General features: G+C 40.7%; 1 protein-coding gene across 3 annotated transcripts in view; it reads right to left on the reverse strand.

Moving 5' to 3' along the window:
- The window catches only part of LOC127587104 (spectrin beta chain, non-erythrocytic 1-like), a 261,405-nt gene that overhangs the window by 152,722 nt on the left and 92,869 nt on the right, over positions 1-15,814 (reverse strand). The gene's annotated exons all lie outside the window — the stretch shown is intronic.

A 15,814-nucleotide genomic window follows, 5' to 3' on the forward strand; every position in this document is an offset into this window, starting at 1 on the left:
AAAACTACCTCGCTTCAGAGCTCTCCGGCACAAGTACCAGTAATGAAGCAACAATAATGATAATGTGGCTTCCAAACACTTCTTGCACAATTACAACTGGTATTTCATGTAATGTGGGTCACTTTGCACACGTCCTGTAGAAAAGGCACTTGTGTTTGTTACAGTTAACGAGCAATGGCTTCAGGCTCCCTGAAGCCTTAATACAAAGTACAACCGAGCCCTCACACCAGAATGAACCCCTGCCTTTGCTTCATTAGCTAATCCCTGAGCTAGAGGGAAGAAAACACCAGCTACAGTTTTTTTTACTGAGCTTTGTCTTGGTTTCTTTACTCTCTGTGATACTGACCGATATACAGAACAAACGAACCTCTGCAGTCAAATGGAAGTGTGTTTGTTTAGTCAATGTTGGAGATTTATGGACATACGTTGCACGGAATCAAATGCTTCTCCTGACTCCAGCAGAAACAACAGTGGTGGGAGAATTCAGTAAGTTTAGATCTTAATGCAACTGCTTTGAATCCTCCTGATGTTCTGCACAAGTGGCCTTAATAGACAATAGACAATCATGCTGTTGACATATTTGCTGCATAGTCTGAATATTATTACCAAGCAAGACACAGGTCACACCAGTCAGCCTAACTAGGACACTGGCAAATGTCCACACTCTCAAACACCAATTGAGAATAAACATATTGGGAAAAGGATTAAAGCTATGGGTTGCAATTTAACTGAGCATACAATTAATGACTAGTTTATGTAAAATTCTTATATGCGCTACCAGCAAAATCATTAACAGGAATTTTACCCAGTGTTGTTCCAGCAACAACATTACAGGAAAGACGTGATTAGACTGGAAAGGGTATGGGGGAGATTTATGAAGATGTTGCCAAGACTGGGGCATGTTAGTTATATAAAGATTGGATAGAACAGGGTTACTTCCTTTTGAACAGAGGAGGCTGGGGGAATTAACTGACATGGATAAGGCTTTGAAGGGTTAAAACAGAGTGGATGGAAAGGACCTATTTCCTTTAGCTGAGGGGGTCAAAAACTTGAGAGCATAGATTTAAAGTAATTGCGAGAATGATAGAGGGGAGACAAGGAAATATTTTCACATCTAGAGTGCAGTAGGGATATGGAACTCATTGCCTTAAAAGATAATGGAGACAAAAACTTGAACCAGATTTTTAAAAAAATTTCTGGATACATCCTTGAGGAGGTGCAACTGACAGGGCTATGGATCAAATGCTGGAAGATGGGCTTAAGCTGGGTGGCTGGTTTTCAACCAACACACTCACAATGGGCTGATTGGCTGCTTGCTATATCATATTTTTTTTGTATGATTCCATACCAAATCAGAACCCAGTGGAAAATACAACTACCCAGTTCGATTAACAATATGGAAGATTACATTTAAAGAACATCAGATTACTCAGAGTAATGCAAAAGATATTCAATAATTGAAAGACTGATGAAAAGGTAATTACTTAATCATGCAGTTGCTGAGCAGCGTGAATGGCCTATAACAAACCTTCCCTGAGTTACTTGGGTTGGAGAAGCAGCTGCTGTTTATGACAAAACAACTACCTATATTAAGAGATCAAGCACATGTAGTTCTAACGTTGAAAGAAGTGGCCTCATTTCCACAGTAATCACCTACCTCAGGAGAAACATCAGGAATGATTCCCCGATGAAAATAACAGCTAGGCAATAGGAACCAACACTTTCTTACGTTGCATACCTCCAGCAAGAAGAGATTCTGCAAAGTCACCCAAGACTGTCAGTGTTGTGTAACCCATCCCGATACTGTACAACAAATTTCACTACAACAGAACTATTAAGAAATAAAATATATGAGCAATTACACTTCTTAAACAAAAAGTTAATCTTGGGGGTTAAACACTCTGGAACATCAATGTTGCAAAATGCACACTAAAATGCAATACCTTCTTTGATAAACATTTGTATCAGATATTTCACATCGCAGAATCATTGGGGGGGGGGGTGGGAGGGGGGTGGCAGGAAGTTGAGGACTGAGAGTGGTGCGAGCACAGGATGCTTACACAGGCAGGAAAACAGTCTATCCCCAGCTACATAAGATGATGTCCTCTCCCTCCACCAACTATACTTACAATTACTACTAAGGTAATTTTTTATTTCAAAAATAAACTTCATTCGTAATAAAAAATATATACAAAAGAATAAACACCGTGCAAAGCCCTTTACATTCTTAGTGTCATTTGGTTAATACATCAAGTGGTACATTGCACCAATGCCGCTCACGTGACACCCCCCCCACCCGTGATGATACACCCTTCCCCGTCAGCCTCAGCCTCTAAATATCCAGTTGCAGAAGGACCCTAGACTGTGATCCTTCCCCACAGAGCCTTTACATTGACTGCAACAAGTTTCAGTGCATCCCTCAGCACGTACTCCCGCAGCCTGGAATGTGCCAGTCGACAGCATTCCCTAACGGGCATCTCACTGTGCTGGAAGACCAACAAGTTTCAGGCAGACCAAAGGGAATCTTTCACCGAGGTGATGATCTTCCATGCAGCATTTCATGTCTGTCTCTGCATGCTAAGGTAATGCTACTTCCAGAAAAACTGACAAAAACACCACTTTGAATGAAGCCCTGACTCTCACAGTTGGAACACCTTACAGTGTGAAGGAAAAGGCCCCAAATCCAATAGCTAAAACAACAAGGAAGCAATTATTATTTCAAAATCAAGCCTGAAGAAACACATTAATGCCTAAAAAAAACTTCCTCCATTCAGCTATTTTGAAAAAGAATTCACATGAATCTTAAAGCACCAACCCTAATCTTCAGTTTGAAAACTTTCTGCACACTCCTGTGGGCAGCTGTGAAACAGAACAAACAGAATTACTTCACAATCAATATTTAGGAATAGATAACAACTCTGACCACACTACACACTTACCAAACAGTTTTTTTTAGAAAAAACACAACACATTACTCACTCTTCAACAGTTGCTGACAGTCAATTGTTAACAAGTTAACTATCTACCCTCAGTGGGTCCATATTATTGGTCGGAACCACTAATTCACCCATTTCCCAAGGAATTTTAAAAGGTGCCTCACAGATTCACTTCAGCCAGGCTAATAAGTAGGATGCAAAGGCATAATTATTTTGCACCTACCCCCATGTTTTAAAAGCCAACTAGCTCCCCAACATCCAAGCTCTCCTCAATCCCACTTTCCTCTCTGTCTTGCCCAGCGCACACTCTTGGGTTTAATCCCCTCCAAACTTAAAAGACAAAATGACACCCTGAAACTACTAAAATTATTTACCCTCCTTGTGAGAGCCTTCTAAAAAATAATTCTATTAAATTTCCTGTCTCTTCTCAGCTCTTCCCTTGCATAAATGCAAGCTCTTACTTGGGTTGGTACTTGTAGCTACACGATGCAGACCAGAATATTCCTGCCTTAGCTAGATTCAGGTTCTGCAGTGAATTATCAGCTCTGGGGGTGCTTGTCAAAGTGATGTTTTAACACATTTTAACAGTAATACATTCACTGTTGAACCATGCAACTGAAATGTGATGCATGTGCCTTAACATTCTAAATGGTTCACCTATCTCAGCCTTTATGAACTGCTTATGCAATAGTTCCACGGCCAACAGGATGAAGACCTTGTTATTTGGAATTCAACACAGGCATTTATTCTTCGAAACTAGATACATTACCCATTTTTGGATTAGAATATAAAAATTGTGTGTTTATTCAGGTCTGCCATCCATGATCTGAACAAGAGCCAAACTTCCCAAAGAAAACCCAAATAAGATCAAGGCAAGGTTAATTCAAGAAGCATTCAAAACAGGGGAGCTGCTGTACTGCCACCTATTGCTTGGAGGATTTACATACAGTTATTCGACTATCTCTGCAAGTGAGTGTAAATTTCCTATGCTAATACAATATTTTTTTTCCTAAAATGCACCATTTCTGATTATTATTTGCTTGAAATCTCTGTAGTTTGCCACTGAGTATGAAGGCTGTGGTTTTGAGTTTCACTCCAATACTGACTCTCTGGTGCAGATGAGATGCTAAACAGAGGCTCTGTCTGCTCTCTCAGAAAAAGGAGGATGATAGTTATGGTTAGTGCTTTGGCTGATATTTATCCCTCAGCCTACAACACTGAATAAAGAAGTTAATCAAACATTATTGTATTTCCTTATGTTGTAGGGGGCCATTTTAGCTCATTGAGCCTATGCCAGCTCACAGCAATTTACTATTTGTGGGAGTTTGCTGTGCCCAAATTTACTGTTATGTTTCTGATGTTTCAGAAGTAATTTGTTGGTGCAAACTGCTTTGGGTATCCTGAAAAGGGATATAAAATACACCATAGAAAGGCAGATTTTCTTAAAGTGAAATGAACTATGAAAACTTACAACAATCTTTTCTAACACCAATTTTATTTTTTTCTGTTTAACTTAAAATATATTGACTTTCTGTTAAATTCTTTAAACTAATGTGGAGCATTCAAGTTTTTTTTAAAAAAAAGAATTCAGTTCCTCTCTTACCTGTGTATGTAAATGTCATGCTTTTTATCAAGCTGCTAGACACAGCAGTGGACATTTCCCCAACCCACATGGACAATGACCAACTTGGAAGTAACTCCACCAGCAACACAAAGAAGAAACATACAACCAAGAGAAAATGGGAATCAGCTATTCAGAAAGCCAGATAAGGAGAATAAAATTTAGCAGTGAGGAAAAGGCAAAATATAGGTAATGTTCAGGAGTTGCAAGATCACAGCATTTGACAAGAATCACAGAAATGACAAGAATCACAGAAATTACAAGATAAGCAGGACATTCAACCCATCACATCCAGGTGTCCTCGAAAAATGTAATTCTCTGCCTTCCATATTTTTAACTCATTCAAGTCCTTATCCAATTCTGTTCAAAATATTCCAGTTTTACCCCAGTAAAACATAGCATGTTGATAATTTGTGCTTAAGAAATGGATTCTAACTTCCCACCTTGTTGCCTAAATGCTCAACCTGAGTCTGTGACCCACTGATACCAATTTGCCAACTAGTTAAACCAATTCTACTACTTACCCTCTCAAAAAACGTTTAGTAGATTTCTCATCTTTTGATTTATTCTTTTGTGGGATATGGGTGTTACTGTCAAGGTCAACCCATTTGATGTTCACCATTAATTACCCTTCAGAAGGTGGTGGTGAGACTCTTCTTAAATTGCTACAGTCCTTGTAATGAAGATGCTCCTACAGTGTTAAAGGATAGGGAGTTCCAAGATTTTGACCCAGTGATGATGAAGGAACAATGATATATCTCCAAATCAGGATGCTGTACAATTTGAAAGGCACCTTGCAAGGTGGATGTAGAAGCTAAATTGGTTTAATATTGTCATATGTACCGAGGTATAGTGAAAAACTTTGTTTTGCATGCCATCCATACATATCATTTCATCACAACAGTGCATTGAGGCAGTACAAGGGAAAAGCAATAACAGAATGCAGAATAAAATGTTACACTTACAGAGAAAGTGCTGTGCAGATAGACAGTAAGCTGCAAGGCCATAAGGTTGCGTATCTGGGGGCGGCTATGGAAGTAATAAGCTCTCTCTGTTACAAAAGTCTGGAGTGTTTGAGGATAAATCATTTTTTGCTGGCCAAATGTGAGAGAAAACATCAACGGTCCTTTTCTTGTCATGTTATGCAAAGGAACAGCTGTGTTCCCACACAAACCAGCTGTATTGTTTGAAATCTTCTGACCAAATTATCAATCTGCTATGACAAAGACAATGTAGACCCAGATCAGGTATTGATGGTAATCTTACTGGGATGTTCTGATGCCAATTTAGGAATATCCAATGAGCTAAGTGCCTCTGCCACTTTTTTGGGAGTGCAACATTACTTGGAAAAATGTGGCATGACTGCATTATGCATTTCCATTTGTTAATACGATGTGGCTAACTGTCACTCATCTTCCAAGTCACACAACATCCAGTGTTGGAAATTTAACACCATTCCTTCATCACAACAGGGTCTAAGTTCTGGATTTCCCTACATCTACAGCACTTCCCTAATATTCTGAACCTCTGCTGGGACCAAGCTTGCAAAATGGGGAGAAATATTGTGTGCAGGGTGAAATCTCCAAGAATAGAAACACACAAATATATAACTAGGGCTGGAACTTGTAAGTTTTCGTTTCTGGTTCAGTCCAGGGTGCCTTTTTTGGTTTCAATTAGTATTTGGCAATATCTGGTTATGAAGAAAAGCACTTGAAATGCACCAGCTTTCAGTTTCTATAAAGCACGGCTAGATTAGAAAATAAATCCTCTTAGATTTTGGTTATTTTTCACCACCATCACGTCACCGACTCAACAAACAAATGGGATTGGTCTGTAGGCCATAGCAGCATTTTTAAAACAAACTGATATAAAATGCAAATCCTGGAGGATTGACTTGTGTTACTGGCACAGTTTTATAGTAGATAGGCCTTCTGGGATTTTTCATTGGTTAAAACTGAAAAATTCAAACTCTTCATGTAACCAAGGTTATTTAAGTGTTCCTTTCCCAACGCTGAAATAAGAGCCTTTAAAGAAACAACTATATAAGAATAGAACTAACCCAGGGACTGGAGTCACCATTGAATTAAAATGCAATGTTACTTTATTCCAACATAATTCCTCCAAATAAAAGTCCTCTTTTGGCCTCTGCTCATTTCCTTGTTGAACCAGTCTTACCATTAGAAACTGTTTCAAGTTCAGAGATTCATATCCACCACAGAGGAATCTTGAAATTGATGAGGGCACCCCCATCATCTGTCTGGGATCTTCCTACTCATCTCTGTCCTCAGTAGCTTTCCTGATGTCTCCAGAGATATCCCAAATCAAAGGGTTACAATTTGATCTTTATAAATAAAATTGGGCAGCTCAAGTCCTGGACAAGAGAATAACAAGAATGATTCCTGCATCTTACATTTATTTTTACTCTTCCTCAGGAAGTGGATGTCACAGACAAGGCTGACATTTATTCTCCATCTTTTTGAATAGCTTGCTGGGACATTACAGTGGTCAATTAAGAGCCAACCACATTGATTGGATCTGGAATCTCATACTGGCCAGACAAGGCAAGGACAGATTTTCCTTCCTTAAAGAACACTAGAAAACCAGATGTGTTTTGATAGTTCTGTGGTAACTATCATGGATACTGACTTTTTAATTCCAAATTTACTTAATTACTTGAATTTAAATTCCCCCAGCTGCCACATTGGTATTGGTATTCAAACTTGTATTTCCAGATTAACAGTCCAGACCACTGGATAGCAATGTAACCATTTTGCTGCCACTACCTTTTTGGTGGAAAAAGGTAACATGCTTTTCAACTGAAAATGTTAAAAATAAAAATATTCAAACCATAGAACCAATACAATCTGCATATCAACTAATGTTTACAAAGTGGTTTTTAAAAGATGCAATAAATTCTAGAAGCTGAAAAGAAAGTGGCTGATCTGAAATGCAAAACTGAAGGATGGTTGGAATCTTGCTGTGCATGCCTAATCTAGGAACAGCCTTTGATGTTTTACTAGGGTCATTTTTTAAACATGAAATAGTGAAAAAAGTATGGCAGCAATCCATTCATATCCATGCTGATTTTTACTGTGTAAATAAAAATGGTAAATGGTAATAATTGTGAGTTAGTAAGAGTTAAGTTGAAGTAGTGAAAGCGATCCACAATGTTCTAATGTCGTGGATATTGAATGGGATGTTGTTGCCCTGTGACATGGGCATTTGCATGTCATACATGGTACATACAGTCAAACTCTGGTTTACCATTATCTACAATTCACCAGGTGACTTGGAGGCGGAGCTACAAAGAACAAATTCCAAATGCTGCACTGAGTTACATGCCTCGTTCTGAAACTGCCCTCTATCCTCTTTTTAATTATTGCACCAGGTTGGCGTTTCCAAGAGAGTCGCTGGGAAGAACTAAGAAGATGTCAAAGCCAGCATGCACCATGACTGAGGGTTGTTTCATGCCCTTATCAACACTATCAGTTGGCTAATACAGATTTTGACATTGTCACACCTAGTGAAGATCTACCCACGGGTTCTCAATTTTTGAGTGACATGTTCATGCATGAAGCACACAGGCCATCTTTGTGAAGAACATAGAACAGTACAGCATAGTAGCGGCTCTTCAGCCCACAATGTTGTGCTAACTTACTCCACGATCAATCTAACCCTTCCCTCCTACACAGCCCATAACCCTCCATTTTTCTAATATCCCATGTGCCTATCTAAGAGTCTCTTAAATGTCCTTATTGTATCAGCCTCTACCACCACCCTCGGCAGTGCATTCCAGGCACTTTCTGTGTAAAAAAATAAACCTCTTTCTTCCACTCACCTTAAATGGATGTCCTCTGGTATTAGCCATTGCTGCCCTGGTAAAAAGGTGCTGGCTGTTCACTTTATCTACACTCTCTCTCTACACCATCTATAAATTCACTGATGACACCACTGTTGTTGGCAGAATCTCAGGCGGCAATGAGGAGATGTACAGGAGTGAGATAGATCAGCTGGTTGAGTGGTGTCACAACAACAACCTCGCACTCAACATCAGCAAAACCAAGGAATTGATTGTAGACTTCAGGAAGGGCAAGCTGGGAGAACACACACCAGCCTTTATTGAGGGGTCAGTGGTAGAAAGGGTGAGCAGCTTCAAGTTCCTGGGTGTCAACATCTCAGAGGATCTATCTTGGGCCCAATATATTGATGCAATCACGAAGGCAGCAGCCAGTGGCTCTGCTTCATTAGAAGTTTGAGGACATTTGATATGTCACCAAACACTATTGCAAATTTCCATAGATGTACAGTGGAAAGCATTCTGACTGATTGCATCACCGCCTGGTATGGAGGCTCCAGTGCGCAGGATCAAAAGAGGCTGAAGACAGTTGTTGGCTCAGCCAGCTCCATCACAGGCACAACCCTCCCCATCATCGAGGACGTCTTCAAGAGGTGGCGCCTCAAGAAGCAGCACCTCAAGAAGCAGCATCCATCACTAAGGACCCTCACCACTTGAGACATGCCCTTTTCACATTACTACTATCGGGGAGGAGGTAAAGGAGACTGAAGACCCACACTCAACGTTTCAAGAGCAGCTTCTTTCCCTCCGCCATCAGACTTCTGAACGGTCCATGAACCCATTAACACTACCTCGTTATTCCTCTTTTGCACTATTTATTTATTTTTGTAACTTACACTAATTTTTATGTCTTGATGTATTGCACTGTACTGCTGCCACAAGACAACAAATTTCAAGACATATGTCAGTGATAATAAACCTGATTCTGAAACCTAGGCAATTTCACAGCATTCTTAAGGAGGAGCGTGACCAGCCAGATGTCGTGGTACTCACTCATACCAATGACATAGATAGGAAAAGGAATGAGGTCATGAATAGTGAATATAGGGAGTTAGGATAGAAATTTAAAAAGGACCTCAAGGGTAGTAATCTCTGGATCGCTGCCTGTGCCACGCTCCAGTGAGGGCAAGAATAGGAAGATATGGCAGACAAATGAGTGGCTGGTGCAGGGGGCAAGGTTTCAGATCTGTGGATCATTGGGATCTCTTCTGGGGAAAGTACGACCTGTACAAAAGGAAAGGGTTACACCTGAACTCGAGAGGGACCAATGTCCTTGCAGGCAGGTTTGCTAGAACTGTTGGGGATGGTTTAAACTAGATTGGCAAGGGGATGGGAACCAGAGTGTTAGGTCAGATGATGGAGCAGTTGGTGTAAAGGCCGATGCAATGTGCAGAGAGACTGTGAGGAAGGATAGGCAGTGGATAGGGCATAAATGCAGTCAGTTTGATGGGTTGAAATGTGTTTACTTTAATGTGAGAAGTATTAAGAATAAGCATGATGAACTGAGAGCATGGGGCAATATACGGAATTACAATGTTATGGCCATTACAGAGACTTGGCTGTCACAAGTGCAGAATTGGCTGCTTGATGTTCCGGGATTTAGATGTTTCAAGAAGGACAGGGAGGGAGGTAAAAAGGGGGGTGGGGGAGTGGCATTGCTAATCAGGCATAGCTGCAGAAAGTGAAGACATCGTGGAGGGATCGACTACAGTCAATGTGGGTGGAAGTCAGTAACAGGAAGGGAGCAATCACTCCACTGGGAGTATTCTATAGGCCCCTTAATAGCAACTGGGACACTGAGGAGCAGATAAGTAGGCAGATTTTGGAAAGGTGCAAAAATAACAGGTTGTCATGGGTGCCTTCAGCTTGCCTAATATTGATTGGTACCTCCTTAGTGCAAAAGGTTTAGATGGGGTAGAATTTGTTAGGTGTGTCCAGGAAGGATTCCTGACACAGTATGTGGACAGGTCGACTAGAGGAGAGGCCATACTGGATCTATTACTAGGCAATGATCTGATCAGGTGACAGACCTCTCAGTGGGCAAGCATTTCGGAGATAGTGACCACAACTCCCTGACCTTTAGTACAGCCATGGACAAGGATAGTTGCAGATATATGGGAAAGTATTTAATTGGGGGAGGGCTAATTACAATGGTATTAGGCAGAAACTTGGGAACATTAAGACCCCTTAAGAAGCTTGAAATTGTTCTGGATAAAACAGAGTAAGTGTGTCACACATTGTTGGAAATGGATTTATGAGTAACTTTGGTTTGGGCTGAACAACAAATGAGGACTTGCTATAATTTTGCTGACTGGGTTTTCCACGATTTCTCTAAACCACATAACCAGAAGCAGGGATTTTTCCCCTAATGGGGTACAGATTTCTTTATGTCCCAGCTAATCAGGTTGCTGACCACCCTCCCACATATCTTCCAAGAGGCCAATGTTTGCATACAAGGAATGTCAGCTGGCTAATCAATCATATTTGCGTGATGGCTGATCCTTCCCTAACAGTCATGGAAATGATAACTCTGTTTCTTTCTCCACAAATGCTGAATGATCTGCTAAGTGTTTCCAGCATTTACTTTTTCTTTTAGATTTCTAGCAAATCTGCATTGGATTTTCATTTACCTTTTTTTTAATTCTTTCTTTCTCAACATTGACTAAAGGATCTTTGACCTGAAATGTTAACTGTTTCTACAGATGTTGCCTCATTAATGAGTGTTTCCAGCATTTTCTGCTGGCCGCAGATAAGATATCTTTATTAGTCACATGTACATCGAAACACAGTGAAATACATCTTTTCTTGCGTAGTTTTCTGGGTGCAGCCTGCAAGTGTCGTCACGCTTCTGGCACCAACATAGCATGCCCACAACTTCCTAACCTGTACGTCTTTGGAATGTGGGAGGAAACCCACACAGACATGGGGAGAACGTATAAACTCCTTACGGACAGTGGCTGGATTTGAACCCGGGTTGCTGGTGCTGTAAAGTGTTACGTTAACCGCTACACACACCTGTCTGCAAGGTCTCTGCCAGGCAATGACCAAAAAGCATTCCTGACCAAGGTTAGTTCCTTCCCACAAGAATCAAGGATCTTTCTGTATCACAGTGACCTATGTGCTTACTCGTGGAGTCATCAGGAGGAGCACCAGCAGCTTTTGGCAGACTTTATGGCCAAATTCCCAGAATTTTATTTTCAAGGTTTTAAAAGAATGTTCTGTTCCATCATATGATTTTTCTTGAAAACAACCAGCATAATGAAAATCAATCACAAAATTTACTAGAAAGCGAGTGGTCTCCATTGTCAGGTGCTTAACTTTTTCCACTAATGTCCTCAAGTTGTCCGTTATTCATGCAGTAAGAAGACTGACCTATGAAATGCAGGTAAATGTGCTTGTACAGCCCTAGTAAATATATTTGCTGTGCCCTCATCTATGGTTCTCACTCTCTTCCATGACCTTCTTGTAATATTCATTACTCATTATGAAGCACAATATACCTTACAATGCATACAATATCCCAAGAACAACTAAGAATTTGAAATCAAGCAGAAATTGCTGGAAAAGCTCGGTAGGTCAGATAGCATTTGTAGAGTGAGAGTCAATTCCAAACATAGTGCTTGTCAGATTTTCCAGCTCTCAGTACTCTATCCTTTCCAGCTACCTGAGTAATTGATGCTTCCTGATTTCAGCTGCAAGCTTGGCCAGTTTGTCCCAATGTCCTCTTGTCTTCCAGTACAAACATCCTATGCTCCACTAAACGCATTGTGCACCCATGAATCTTTGGATTGTGCTACTCCAGAGCACCAGGAAAGCTCAGTCATTGAGTGCATAGAAGAGCAAGATTGATGGATATTTTCAGTACTCAGGAAAACAAGACGTGAGGATCGGCAGAGAAGTGCACAGGAAAAAGAATCTTATTTAATGACAAAGCAGGCTTGTAAGGTCATATGGCCTTGTCCTGCTTCTGTTTTTTGAGCAAAGTCAGCACAGGAGACTATTTAATTTCTTCAAACATTTGTTGTTGACATATCGACAGTGGAACTCACTAATCTTATTACTTCGTTCCTTTCCAGTTTGCTTTAATACTGTTGTTCTGCCAAGGGCTCAGCCACTTCCTGCATGCACGCTGTGATAGAAATACTTCTAACACTTCTAGAACCAATTCATCAAATGTAAGTATTCTTTCAAGGTTTCCTCAGTCAATCCTCTTCCAAATTTTCAACCATTCTCTGATCCACTATATGCAATTTTGTCTTCCAAGTCTATATTCTTACATCAGATCAATTTCACTGGCTCTAAGTTACTTTGAAAAGGATATGAAGGGGGGATATACAAAAAGACAGGAGAAGTAGGCTATTTGGCCCTTGAGCCTATCCTGACATTCAATATCATGCTAATCCTGTACCTCGCCCACTTTCCTGACCAACCCTCTCATCTCCCTTAACCGATCCAATATATTGATCTCAACTTTGAAAATACTCAATGACTGACCACAGTCAGCATTCAGTGAGTATCCCAAAGATGAAGAAACGTTTCCTCACCTCAATGCTAAATGGCCAACTGCTTATCCTGAGACTCTTGGTTCTCGACTCTTCTGCTCAGGGTGGGACAGGGGACAACCCATCGGCATCAATCCTGTCATTCCCTTTCAGAATCTTGTAGATTTTAATGAGATTAGCTCTCATGCATCTAGACTCTGGTGAGTTGCAGAATCATATAGCACAAATAGATCCTTTCACTCACCAAGTTCACACCAACCATCAAGCACTCACTTACATTAATCCTGTTTTATTCTCCCTACATTTCCATCAACTCCACCCAGCTTCTATCACTTACCCACACACTAGGAGCAATTTACAATGGCCAATTAACCTACCAACTTGCACGTCTTTAGTATGTGAAAAGACATTGCAGCACCCGGAAGAAACCCACATGGCCACAGGTAGAAAGTGCAAGCCCCTCACAGACAGCACCAGAGATCAGTGCCACTGTGCCACCTGAAATAAGTAAAGGCTAATCTTCTTGAAACTTTCATGGGAAAAATCCTCATCTTACGCCTGAACTAGTGAATCTACACTGTATTAATGCCAAGGCAAGTATATCCTACCTGAGGTATGAAGAACAAAAATGCATACTAAGTAATCCTATCCGTGCTCTGACATTAGTTTTCAAATGGTCCACCAAAATACTATCCAGTAACTATTTTAAAAATCCAATATAATTCCTAATGATGAATGACTCTGCATTTTCTCACTATCCTTCCCTCAAGGGAACTCCTATTCTTTGCAATGCAAGCAGGCTTTGCTCTAAGCTACTGCCATCACCAGAGGAAAGTGGTAGAATCAAAATTTCAATATGGGGCAAGGGAGTTTTTTTTGTATAAATGGAAAACCAGCTGAATTTGTTTGTTTAGCCATTTTGTTGTATATTTTGTTGTTGTTATTCCAGTAAAGGCATTCCAAGTGAAACACTGTGGAATTAAAAATGGAACAGAGCAATTTCACTTCTTATTGGTACACTTTCACTGCAGGTGGTGCAACTGCCTCACAGTTCCAGCGACCCAGGTTCCATTCTGACATCCAGTGCTGTCCACGTGGAGTTTGCACATTCTCCCTGTAACTTTGTGGGTTTGTCTCGGGTACTCCAGTTTCCTCCCACATCGCAAAGACATGGTGGTTGGTGGGTTAATTGGTGATTGTAAGTTGTCCTTGATGTCGGTGGTTGTAGGAGAATCAGGCCAGAGCTGATGGGCATATGTGAGAGAATAGGTTACAGGGAAGTGGGGCAATGGGATCAATGCAATTTTTCTGAGAGCCATTATGAACCTGATGGGCTTAATAGCCTCTTTTTACATCCTAAGGAAACATGAACATATGATTCACCTGTCCTCCTCGTGTATAGGTACAGTATTACTATTTAATGCTGTACTAAAGAGGTTGGAATATCAACGTGTGCGAGTTTGAAGCCAGCATGCTATTCTACTAGGACCTGCTGCATAAGCACAAATGCAGGCCAACCCTCAGGTGATGCTGCAGTTGGAAGAACCATCTTTTACATCACTCTGTTCTCCCCATGTTAATATTTCAAAGTAGAGCAGGGAATTCACCGCTGTGTCCAAGGCCACTACTTACTTTTCAACTAATATCACAAAATCAGATTATTTGATCATTATCACAATGCTGTTTGTGGTAGCTTGCTGTGCACAAATTGCTGCCATCTTACCTATAACTACAGCTGTGACTACACTTCTACAAGACACAATGGCTGTAAAGACTTCAGGAGTACAGGAAAGAGATGTGAAATAGAAATTGAGGAGGTATGGAAATTTCCTTTATATAAAGGCAATGACTTGTGTCTTTTGTTTAATCATTAGCCTTGACTGAAAACTTTACTCTCAGTCATGCACACAGCACACTCCCACAAACAGCAGTGTGATCATGACAAATGTGTTATTGTTGGAAGGGTCTTGAACACTGGAGTGAATTCCCCTGCTGTTCCTTGAAATACTGACATGGGGTGTTTTGTAACCACTTTGGAGAGCAGAAAGGACCTTGTTTTAACATGGAAGTTTTGAGTTCAGAAATGACACATAGCAAAAGCAAGATTCAAGATTTCTACCGAGAACCCTCTCAGTATCAGGCCTGTGAAACAGGCTGCACCCAAACTTGTTCAGACTGACAGTTACTTAAAGTTTAATTTTAGCCACATTAGTGTTGCTGATTTAGCTCCCTTCCACCCAACCTGAAGCCTCATCGCTGCAGGTAAAATTGTGGCACAATCTGCTGTTTTTATCCATTTAAGGAAAAGGTCAAAGGCTAACAGATAGCTAATTTGGATGATGATACATGTTGCAGCAGGTAATGATGAAACCGTATATACTGCAGTGTCATAGGACTAGTTACACAAAGAACGAGGATTACAAGCAAATTACACAATGAAGCCATTCAAGTGATATCCTGCACCACCAGGCTCTAGTTCCAGATATTTACAAGGTCTGAGCTAGAGTCTGCTCTGTGCATACAATTCCGACGTAGAAGCAGATTCTGAAATCAGCATACTCATTCTGCAATACTCTTTTTTTTGGCAATTAAAACCAATGCCCAAATAATCAATGACCTGCAAACTGGGCACCTGAAGTTGGATGCACCGACATGCAGCTCAGCTGTGTGATTCGAGATCAGAAACTCAAAATTCTGCAAATGCTCAGCAGATCAGGCAACATCTGTGAAGGGAGAGAAACTGAGTCAACCTTTCAGGCCGATAACCTTCCTTCAAGAGTTTGACTGGCCTGAAACATTAAATCGGTTGCTCTGTCCTCAAATCTCAGAACATTTTCTGCTTTTAATTTCCTGAATCTGCAGTGTTTTGTTCACCAACAGCAACATCCTAACCTAGCAA

Source organism: Pristis pectinata, chromosome 38, assembly GCF_009764475.1.
Source record: "Pristis pectinata isolate sPriPec2 chromosome 38, sPriPec2.1.pri, whole genome shotgun sequence".
In the NCBI taxonomy this organism is placed as follows: domain Eukaryota; kingdom Metazoa; phylum Chordata; class Chondrichthyes; order Rhinopristiformes; family Pristidae; genus Pristis; species Pristis pectinata.